Raw genomic sequence first — 11940 nt, 5'->3', positions numbered from 1 at the left:
GTAATACCGAAAAATTTTGGATAGTGGCCAAAATGAACAAACTGAAAGTTTAGTAGCCAAAGTATAAACTTGGGAAAGTTTAAGTACTAAATTATAATTTTTAAAAGTTATGTATTTTTGTCTCATAAATGAATAGTTTACCCCCAAGAGTGATGGTTTCTTCTTACCTAAATTGTTCATATGAAGTTTGTATTGATGGCGATAAAACGATAAAGTTTGAGAAAATATTCGGATAATCGAATCGAATCGAATAGTTGAGATATTTTGAAGGATGATAAGGCAAGGTTAATAATGTAATTTTAATTCCTTTAAATGGTATGATTTAATATGGTAGGATGATAAGGCAAGGTTAATGATGTAATTTAAGTTGATTTTCCATGTTAATATGAGTCGTTGGATGAAAAATGGCAATATTATAACTTTGGAAAATTTCAAGGGCAGAGTTGGTAACTACTAACTCATTCGTTTAATTTTTACCTTTGGATGAATATTTTGACATGTGGAAAGTTATGAAGCATTATATTCTAAGGTCAAAATTGTCATTTGGCATTAAAATGAATTTTTAATTGATGTTATTAATAAAGATGACAAATGACCTTAATTTAAGAATTTGAAATCTCATGAAATTTAATGAATCTTGCTCATCTTGTCCAAGTTTTCCATGAGCTTTTTATGGTAAAAAAAAGTTTTCTTTTTGATTTTCAAGATAATTTATTAGGAACTTGGAAGAAAGCATGAAATACAAAATTGATCTACGTGAATTTCTCTATCATTTATCGCCTTTAGTTCATGTTTTTCATGCTTGAAACCATAAGTTCTTGATTTGGAAATATGAACGGGATGTTAGGTTTGTTGAAAACATTTTGATGTTTCGATATAACAAATTAAGATAAATAAATTGAAAAATGTTTTTCAAAAGGGAAGATTGTCACTACATTGTTTTTAAAGCATAAAGGTAAAGATTTATTAGTAGTTCAAATTTATGTCGATGATATAATATTTGGTTCTACTAATGATTTTCTTTGCCAAGAATTTTCTAAGCTAATGCAAAGTGAATTCGAGATGAGCATGATGGGGGAGCTCTCATTTTTCTTGGGACTCTAAATCAAACAAAGAAAAGATGGCATCTTTATCAATCAAACTAAGTACATCAAAGATATGCTCAAGAAGTTTGGACTGAAAAATGGGAAGCCTCATGCCACTCCAATGAGCTCATCAACAAAGCTTGACAAATATGAAGGAGGTAAATGTGTGGATGTTAAATTATATAGGTCAATGATTGGATCTTTGCTTTATTTAACCGCAAGTAGATCAGACATTATGTTTAGTGTTTGCTTATGTGCTAGATTTCAATCATGTCCTAAGGAATCACATTTACTGGCTGTTAAGAGAATCTTTAGATACCTTAAGGACACTCATAGTTTAGGACTTTGGTATCCTAGAGACTCTAGCTTTAGCTTGCATGCCTTCTCTGATGCGGATTATGGAGAATGTAAATTAGATAGGAAAAACACCTCTGGTACTTGCCAATTCCTTGGAAATATGTTGATTTCTTGGTTTTCAAAGAAACAAAATTGTGTTGCATTATCTGCCACTAAAGCGGAATACTTTTCAGTCAGTAGTTGTTGTGCACAAGTTTTATGGATGAAACAACAACCTTTTGATTATGGAATTGAAGTAGGTACCATTCCTATCAAGTGTGACAATACTAGTGTTATTTGTCTCACTAAAAATCCCACCCAACACTCTAGAACTAAGCATATTGAAATTAAACATTACTTTATTAGAGACCATGTCACTAAGGAAGACGTAGTTCTAGAATTTGTTGATACTTTGCACCAATTAGCGGATATCTTTACAAAACCTTTAGACAAAGAAAGATTTTGGACACTTAGGAGAGAATTAGGTTTAATTGACCTATCTTCACTCAGTGTTTAAAATAATTTTAGCACTTTTAAATTAGATTTGAAAATGCTTATAATAATAATATTGTTTGATTGCATTCTTTGCTATTAGTTAGGGGGAGTTTATGATTCTTAGTGAAAATTAATTTTATGTTCAATTGTAGTTTAAGAATAAAATTGATTGACTGAACAGGATTAATTTTCAATATATGAGTTGACAATATCACTAGAGATTGATAATTTAGCATATTAAGTGTTTAAAACGGATTTTTGACATTTTTGTGTGTAATGCATCGATACACTATGAAGTGCATTGATGCATCCCTTTGAATGTGCATCGATACATCATGAAGATGCACCGATGCACTCCTTGAATATGCATCGATGCACACTGCCATGCATCAATGCATCCGTCGGGGTTTTTGTTAAAAAACCATGTTTCTTCATTTTCTCAAAACCCTTTAAACACTCATAAGCCGTCGTTCGTCCCTCTCTCTCTCTCTCTCTCTCTCTAATCTCTCCATTTGCCTCAAATCAACGTATTTTTGACGAATTTCGTTCACATTTCAACTTCAAATCCTGCTTCAATCATTAATTCGTGCAAAACAACATCTCATTCTCACAAATCTGAATTTTTCAAGGTATTTTTCTAAAAACTCATATTTTATTGATTTTTGATTTTAGGACTACTTTAGATTAGTTCTAGGATAAACATTATATCGGGTATTGATTATATTATGATTCTAAACTAGATTTTACAATTAATTTCATCAAAAACAAACAATTTTTTAAAATTGTCTTTGAATTTCGAAATAAAAAAATATTATTTTCGAAAATTATTGATGTTTTTTATTCAATTGTATTGTTTTCAAGAAAACTATACGTATTATGATTTTCAAATATTATTTTCAAATAGTTTTCAAAATCTTGCCCATTGGGATTCGGTTTAGAGAACCTTGAATTATTACGGACTCAATTTAGTTTTGGGATTGATTATATTGCATACATGTTTTTCAAATTGTAGGCTACCTATCCCATTCCATTCCTTAAACCATGTCTAATCCAAAATAACCTAGGTCCTCTTCGAGTCGTTCTAACCAACCTCCTAATCCTATTCCTCCTCAACCTCCAAATCAAAACGATCCCAATATGATCATTCTAAACTCCTGTTTTAATATGTCTGGTCGTCATAGGGAAGAACTCTACCATAGGTACATGGATTCCTTCCGAACATACAAAATCCAAGAAGAACGTATTCCCTCTGTTCAAGCCATAGTAGATATCAACTTTGAATACCTACCAACTCTTAAGTCTTGGAATTTTGATAAACGTTTTCACCTTAAACCAATTGTCTATCATCAGTTAGTCTGCATTTTCTATTCTAATGCGGTTTGTGTTCAAAATGCACATCAAAGCGGTACCATAGGAATTAGATCCTATCTTTTAGGACAATATATTTATATTGATTCTGAAACTATCGCTACTCACTTTGGGCTAGATGACGATGGTTTATATAATAAGAAAGAGACTGTGGCATATCCCTATCTTCCCGATGCTAGTGTTAGTACTTTACAGTCTCATCAAGATCGATTCCTTTATTTGATGATCTCTTAATGGTTTAGACCATCCGGAGGTAAGTACTCCACTCTTCATGTCAGAGACTTATGGTGGATACATTGTATCAAGCATAATAGAAAGATAAATTTGCCACAAATCATTTTTAGTGAACTAGTAGATATCATAAATGTAGTCCCATCCAAACATGTAGAAACTTTAGTTTATGGGTGTCTACTTAGTAATCTTTTTATCAAACTCGGTCTTAGAGTTTCTCTTGATAATCCTATCCCTCTTCAAAACCAAATCAATCTCACTTCCTTAAAGAAAGCTGACTGAAAACAGGACGAGGAAACTGGCCAATGGGTTTATCGACCCAATAAGCAAACTCCGGGAGCCAATTCTTCACGTGCTCCTTCTCCTCCAACACCGGCTGCTGACGATGATCCCGAGCTTCAACAGCTAATGCAAGATATTGACGATCACGTACCAGACGATGAGGCTACTCTAGAACCTGCACAACAAGAGGAACAAATGCCTCCATATTTTCGTTCATTTATGGAGTCATTTGATCTGAGGTTTACCTCCATGGAATCTCAACTGACTGAGTTTCATCGGGAGATGTGTGAACGTATGGATGCTCTCACTCTTGAAGTGCGAGCAAATTATCCTCCTCCTCCCAACCCTCCAATGGAGTAGATATTTACTTGTCATGCTTTCTTGGATTTAGAACTTGGATTGAAAAACATTTTGATGTTCTTGGATTGTTTGATTTTGGATGATTATATGTTTGAATTTATGTTGTGGATGTTTTGGATGTTTTTAGAACTTATTATATATATATGGTTTGTTTGAATTTTATTAAGACTTGCATCATTTACAAATTAGTTACAAATATGACCAATTTTATTATTTCACATTATTTATGAATATTGATTATGAAACTAATGGCTAACGTTTCTCTTCATTGTGATCTTAGCAGCTTAATCTATATTTATAAATATCAATTGGCTATGTTTCAAAACTTTTTATTTCAAAATCTTTTAATAGAGCCTTTTTTATTTAACAAAAAGGGGGATAAGATGTATTATAGTAAGGGGAGTAATTTTCAAGTTTGATTTTAAAAATGATTTTCTTAAAAATCTTAAAATTACTAAAATGTTTTGTTATATCAAAAGGGGGAGATTGTTGAAAACATTTTGATGTTTCGATATAACAAATTAAGATAAATAAATTTTAAGATTTTATAAAAGATTTTCTAAGTATATTCGATATAATTTGAATATCAAAATATTACTTCAAGTATTTCAAAGTTCAATTTCAATCCTTACTAAAGTGTAAAGTTGTGTTTTATACTTAAAATATTTTTGAAACAATTTTCACAAAGTATTTCAAACCAAAAACGTGCATAAAATCAATTTTCAGGTAAGTGTACCGATGCATAAATCAATGTATCAATGCACCCTTGTTTTAATTGAACATCAAATAGCTTTTATGTACCGATGCACATATCATGCATCGATGCACTCCATGTATTATTAAAACATCGAATTGATTTTATACACCGATGCACAAACCATGCATCGATGCACTCATGTTTGTTTGAAACTTCGAATGCATTTCACACATCGATGTACCCTTAGTGCACTGATGCACTAAGTGTTCCAACGGTCGAAATATTTGAATTTTACACATGATGCATCGATACACCTTGACTATGCATCGATGCACACACGCTCCCAACTGATTTTATTAATTGTTCTCATACTTAAACGGCTCTATTGACTCCACTAATCATCCCCAACGTTCAGAATCAATTAAAGGAGTATTTAAACAAACTTAGAAGCCATTGATTAACAACAAGAAGCAACAATCAACAAAAATCAAGAGAGAATCAAAGAGAAAACATCAAACCTCAAGTTTGAGCATTTTCAAGCCAATTCATTCAATATTCATTTTTGCTTTCAAGATCACTTATTGTGCTCAATTGTATTATTCTTGAGTGTTCTTTTTTTGTTCTAGAATTGTGCAAACATCTTGCCTTATGAGGATTGTTTTGTAAATTTGCAAAATTTGTATTGTTCTCTTTGGAGAGAGTGTTCTCAAGAATTTGGGGTATAATTCTTGAGAGATTTGTAAGGTTACTCTTTGTCCTCAAAAGAAAGACAAATTAGTGAATTTGTGAAAAATCCTTTGTGTGGATAGCTAAGGTAGTGGACTTAGACTTTGGTTGAGAAAGTCGAACCACTCTAAATCGCTATGCAAACATTTTTAATTTTCTGCAAAAGCTTCCACCGAAATTTTTAATTGCCAATTCACCCCCCTCTTGGCCAATTTCATCGATCAATTAAGTCAACAATTGGTATCAGAGCCTCACTTATTTGAAGGTTTAATCGCCTCATGAGTCGATTCAGGAAGAGTTACATCGATAATCAAGTCATCAATGACCTCCACTTCAAACTTAGACTTCGGTCTTGATTCATTGCGCGTTAACAAGCCTCATTTCTTTAATGGAACTAATTATGCTTATTGGAAGAATAGAATGATGTATTTCATTCAAGTAAGTGACATGAGAGCATGGAATATTATAGAAGACGGATACATCAAACATTCAACTCATCCAAGATTGTGGAGTGAAAGAGAGATAATAATGTTCTAGCTCAACTCCAAAGCCATCCATATTATCTTTTGTGCTCTTGGACCGGATGAATACGGGAGAGTTTCATCTTGTACAACCACCAAGGAGATATGGGACAAACTACAAGTCACTCATGAAGGCACAAATGAGGTAAAAGAATCTAAAATTAGTTTTCTAACTCATAGCTATGAAAATTTCAGAATGAAATCAGATAAAGATGTCAAAGATATGACAGATAGATTCCCCACGATTGTCAATAGTCTCAAATCATATAGAGAAATCATTCCAAATGTCAAGCTTGTAAGGAAGTTAGTTTACTCTCTTCCAAAAGCTTGGCAATCAAAGAAGACATCGATCATCGAGGCTAAGAATTTAAATCCTTGACTCTCGATGAGATTATTAGCTCTCTCCTCACACATGAAATGATTCTTAAAGAAGAGGAAGACCTCGAGAAAAGAGATGAGCCAAAGAAGGAGACGGAAAAGAATAAGAACGTTGGAGTTGCTCTCAAATCAAAAAAGGATGAGAGTGATTCAGATGAAGATGACGATGACAAGGAGATGACATTGTTTGCCAAACGGTTCAGAAAAATGATGAGGCCAAACCGAGGAAGAAAATTCAAACGAAATGAAGGCTTCAAGAATGAACCAAAAGAGAATGACCCGATCATTTGCTATGAATGTAAAAAACCGGGGCTTGTCAAATATGATTGCCCACAATTGAAAAGAAAGGGTCAATCAAAGAATAAGCACAAGGCTCACGTGGCTACATAGAGCGATGAAGAAGGTTCCGATGAAAAGGAACAAGAAGTAGCAAACTTGTGCTTGATGGTATTGGGGGAAGATTCTAAGGTAACCTCTAAATCATTTGATTTAGATGATTTATCTTATGATGAGTTATTAGAGGAATATACTGGGTTGGCTTCGGATTATGAGAAATTATTTTTAAAATATAAAAATGATATTTCAAAATTGAAAAATGAAAATAATCTCATATCCAAGACCAACAATGATCTTGAAAGTAAAATCATAGATTTGCAAATCAAATTAAATGAATTTGAAAAGAAAAATATTGATTTGCATAATCTACTTTCAAGAGTCAATGATGGTCATCAAAAGAAAATTGATGATCTTAAAGCTTCTTTTAATAAAGTTGGAACAAAACGTTTTGAAAATGGAGAAAAATTCAAAATCCAACTTTGTTAGAAAAAGTTTTAAAAACTACAATCATAGAGGTCCCCGAAGAATCTCTAATAGAAAAATCGTTAGAAGTATATAGGTTCCTAAAGAACTCATTACTACTAAAGATAAGGATATCCTACACAAATGAATATATAAGGGACTAGGATTTTGAAAAGTAATGAATATGGACCCAAAAGAATTTGGATACAAAAAATTAATCTATGTTTGTAGGAAAAGAAGCCTTGCTACAAGGCAAGGGAAACAAATTCAAATTCATGGTACCTTGATAGTGGATGCTCAAGACACATGATCGGAGACAAAAGCCGGTTCATAGAGCTCAACGCCAAAAATGGAGGAGAGGTGACTTTTGGTGATAACTCAAAAGGTCACATTAAAGGTATAGGTAATACATCTTCCATACAAATTAAGAATGTTTTATATGTGAATGGATTAAAGCATAATCTATTGAGTATTAGTCAATTGTGCGATATGGGATTCAATGTCATGTTTGATATTAATAGTTGTAAAGTCATTGACATTGCATCTAATCGGATTATGCTTGTTGGTCATAGAATAGAAAACATTTACATGGTGAATTTAGATTCTATAGATATGACTAGTTTATGCCTAGTTGCTAAGGATGAGCATGATAGTTGGTTATGGCATAGGATACTAGGACATGCTAGTATGAGTTTTTGCAACGACTAATTCAAGGAGACTTAGTTAGAGGTTTTCCAAAGCTAAAATTTGATAATGATAAAATTTGTGATGCTTGTGCTAAAAGAAAACAAAAACGAGTTTCTTTTAAATCCATTAATGACGAATCCTCTAGTAGAGTATTAAAATTGATCCATTTAGATCTTTTTGGGTCATCTAGAACTACTAGCTTGGGTGGAAAACAATATGCATTTGTATTGGTAGATGGCTATTCTAGATATACTTGGGTTCTATTCTTAAGTACTAAAGATGAAGCATTAGAAAAATTCATCACGTTTTCAAAAGTAATCCAAAACGAAAAAGGTTACTCTATAACTAATGTTAGGAGTGACTGAATTTGAAAATCTTGGATTTACTGAATTTTATAATTCTAATGGTATTAGCCATAATATTTCAGCACCTAGAACCCCTCAACAAAATGGAGTTGTTGAGAGGAAAAATCGAACTTTAGAAGAAATGGCTAGAACCATGTTTTGTGATAACAATTTGACAAAATATTTTTGGGCGGAAGCCACAAATACCGCTTGTTATGTTATTAATCGAGTAATGATTAGGCCTATTTTGAAGAAAACTCCATATGAAATTTTTAAAAATAAAAAGCCTAACATTAGTTATTTTCATCATTTTGGATGTAAATGTTTTGTTTTAAAGAACGATAAAGAAAATCTAGGCAAATTTGATGCTAAAAGTGATGAAAGAATTTTTCTGGGTTATTCCTTAAATTCTAAAGCTTATCGAGTATTTAATAAAAGAACTTTAGTTGTAGAAGAGTCTATACATGTTGTTTTCGATGATAATCCCCTTTCGAGGAAGGATTCTTGTGTGAATGATGATGTAGGTATTATAAACATAAATGACGTTGGAGAATCATCATTAAATGGAAAAATGAAAGATGAGGAAACTCAAGATCCTCTCGAGAATCCAACCATTGAAAAAAGGGAAGTCTCTTACCCAAGGGAATACAACTATATAAAGGATGGTGAAATAATAGGTGATTCATCCAAAGGGGTAACAACTCGATCTTCTCTTAGAAATATTTGTAATTATGTGGAATTTATCTCATGCATAGAGCCTAAGAATATTAAAGAAGCATTAAATGATGAACATTGGATTATGGCTATGCAAGAAGAGTTAAATCAATTTGAGAGAAGTAAAGTATGAACATTAGTTGAAAGGCCTAGTAATAAGTCTATTATAGTTACTAGATGGGTATTTAGAAATATGCTTGATGAAAGAGGTAATATAGTGAGAAACAAGGCTAGACTTGTTGCTCAAGGGTATACTCAAGAAGAAGGCATAGACTATGATGAAACATACGCTCCCGTAGCTAGGATGGAAGTAATCAGAATGTTATTAGAATTTGCATGTTTCAATGAATTTAAATTATATCAAATAGATGTTAAAAGTGCCTTTTAAAAGGTTTTATAAAAGAAGAATTGTATGTGGAACAACCTCCTGGTTTTGAAGGTTCAAAATTTCCAAATCATGTTCTTAAATTGACAAAAGCGCTTTATGATTTAAAACAAGCTCCTAGAGGTTGGTATGAAAGATTGTCAAACTTGTTAATCGAAAAATGTTTTTCAAAAGGGAAGGTTGACACTACATTGTTTTTAAAGCATAAAGGTAAAGATTTATTAGTAGTTCAAATTTATGTTGATGATATAATATTTGGTTCTACTAATGATGTTCTTTGCCAAGAATTTTCTAAGCTAATGCAAAGTGAATTCGAGATGAGTATGATGGGGGAGCTCTCATTTTTCTTGGGACTCCAAATCAAGCAAAGAAAATATGACATATTCATCAATCAAGCTAAGTACATCAAAGATACGCTCAAGAAGTTTGGACTGGAAAACGGGAAGCCTCATGCCACTCCAATGAGCTCATCAACAAAGCTTGACAAAGATGAAGGAGGTAAATGTGTGGATGTTAAATTATATAGGTCAATGATAGGCTCATTGCTTTATTTAACCGCAAGTAGATCGGACATTATGTTTAGTGTTTTCTTATGTGCTAGATTTCAATCATGTCCTAAGGAATCACATTTACTAGCTGTTAAGAGAATCTTTAGATACCTGAAGAAAACTCCTAGTTTAGAACTTTGGTATCCTAGAGACTCTAGCTTTAGCTTGCTTGCCTTCTCTGATGCGGATTATGGAGAATGTAAATTAGATAGGAAAAGCACCTCTGGTACTTGCCAATTACTTGGAAATATGTTGATTTCTTAGTTTTCAAAGAAACAAAATTCTGTTGCATTATCTACCACTGAAGCATAATACATTTCAGTCGGTAGTTGTTATGCACAAGTTTTATGGATGAAATAACAACTTTTTGATTATGGAATTGAAGTAGGTACCATTCCTATCAAGTGTGACAATACTAGTACTATTTGTCTCACTAAAAATCCCATCCAACACTCTAGAACTAAGCATATTGAAATTAGACATCACTTCATTAGAGACCATGTCACTAAGGAAGACGTTGTTCTAGAATTTGTTGATACTTTGCACCAATTAGCGGATATCTTTACAAAACCTTTAGACAAAGAAAGATTTTGGAGACTTAGGAGAGAATTAGGTTTAACTGACCTATCTTCACTCAGTGTTTAAAATAATTTGAGCACTTTTAAATTAGATTTGAAAATGCTTATAATAATAATATTGTTTGATTGCATTCTTTGCTATTAGTTAGGGGGAGTTTATGATTCTTAGTGAAAATTAATTTTATGTTCAATTGTAGTTTAAGAATAAAATTGATTGATTGAACATGATTAATTTTCAATATATGAGTTGCCAATACCACTAGAGATTGATAATTTAGCATATTAAGTGTTTAAAATGGATTTTTGACATTTTTGTGCATAATGCATCGATACACTATGAAGTGCATCGATACATCCCTTTGAATGTGCATCGATAAATCATGAAGATGCACCGATGCACTCCTTGAATGTGATCGATGCACACTGCCATGCGTCGATGCATCCGTCGGGGTTTTGGTTAAAAACCTTATTTCTTCTTCATTTTCTCAAAACCCTTCAAACACTCTTAAGCCACCATTCGTTCCTTTCTCTCTCTAATCTCTCCATTTTCCTTAAATCAACGTATTTTTGATGGATTTTGTTCACATTTCAACTCCAAATCCTGCTTCAATCATTAATTCGTGCAAAACAACATCTCATTCTCACAAATCTGAAATTTTCAAGGTATTTTTCTAAAAACTCATATTTTATTGATTTTTTTATTTTAGGACTATTTTAGATTAGTTCTAGGATGAACATTATATCGGGCATTGATTATATTATTATTCTAAACTAGATTTTACAATTAATTTCGTCAAAAACAAACAATTTTTCAAAATTGTCTTTGAATTTCAAAATTAAAAAATGTTATTTTTGAAAATTATTGATGTTTTTGATTCAATTGTATTGTTTTCAAGAAAACTATATGTATTATGATTTTCAAATATTATTTTCAAATAATTTTCAAATATTATTTTCAAATAATTTTCAAATATTATTTTCAAATTGTTTTCAAAATCTTGCCCATTAGGATTCAGTTTAGAGAACCTTGAATTATTGCAGACTCATTTGAGTTTTGGGATTGATTATATTGCATGCAAGGTTTTCAAATTGCAGGTTACCTATCCCATTTCATTCCTTAAACCATGTCTAATCCAAAATGACCTAGGTCCTCTTCGAGTCGTTCTAACCGACCTTCCAAATCAAAACGATCTCAATATGATCATTCTAAACTCCTGTTTTAATATGCCTGGTCGTCATAAGGAAGAAATCTACCATAGGTACATGGATTCCTTCCAAACATACAAAATCTGAGAAGAACGTATTCCCTCTGTTCAAGCCATGGTAGATATCAACTTTGAATACCTACCAACTCTTAAGTCTTGGAAGTTTGATAAACTTTTTCACCTTAAACCAATTGTCTATCAT

Source organism: Hibiscus syriacus, unplaced genomic scaffold, assembly GCF_006381635.1.
Source record: "Hibiscus syriacus cultivar Baekdansim isolate YM2019G1 unplaced genomic scaffold, ASM638163v2 tig00001644_pilon, whole genome shotgun sequence".
Classification (NCBI taxonomy): Eukaryota; Viridiplantae; Streptophyta; class Magnoliopsida; order Malvales; family Malvaceae; genus Hibiscus; species Hibiscus syriacus.
The sequence above is the reverse complement of the archived record's forward strand: the minus strand, read 5'-3'. Positions refer to the sequence as shown.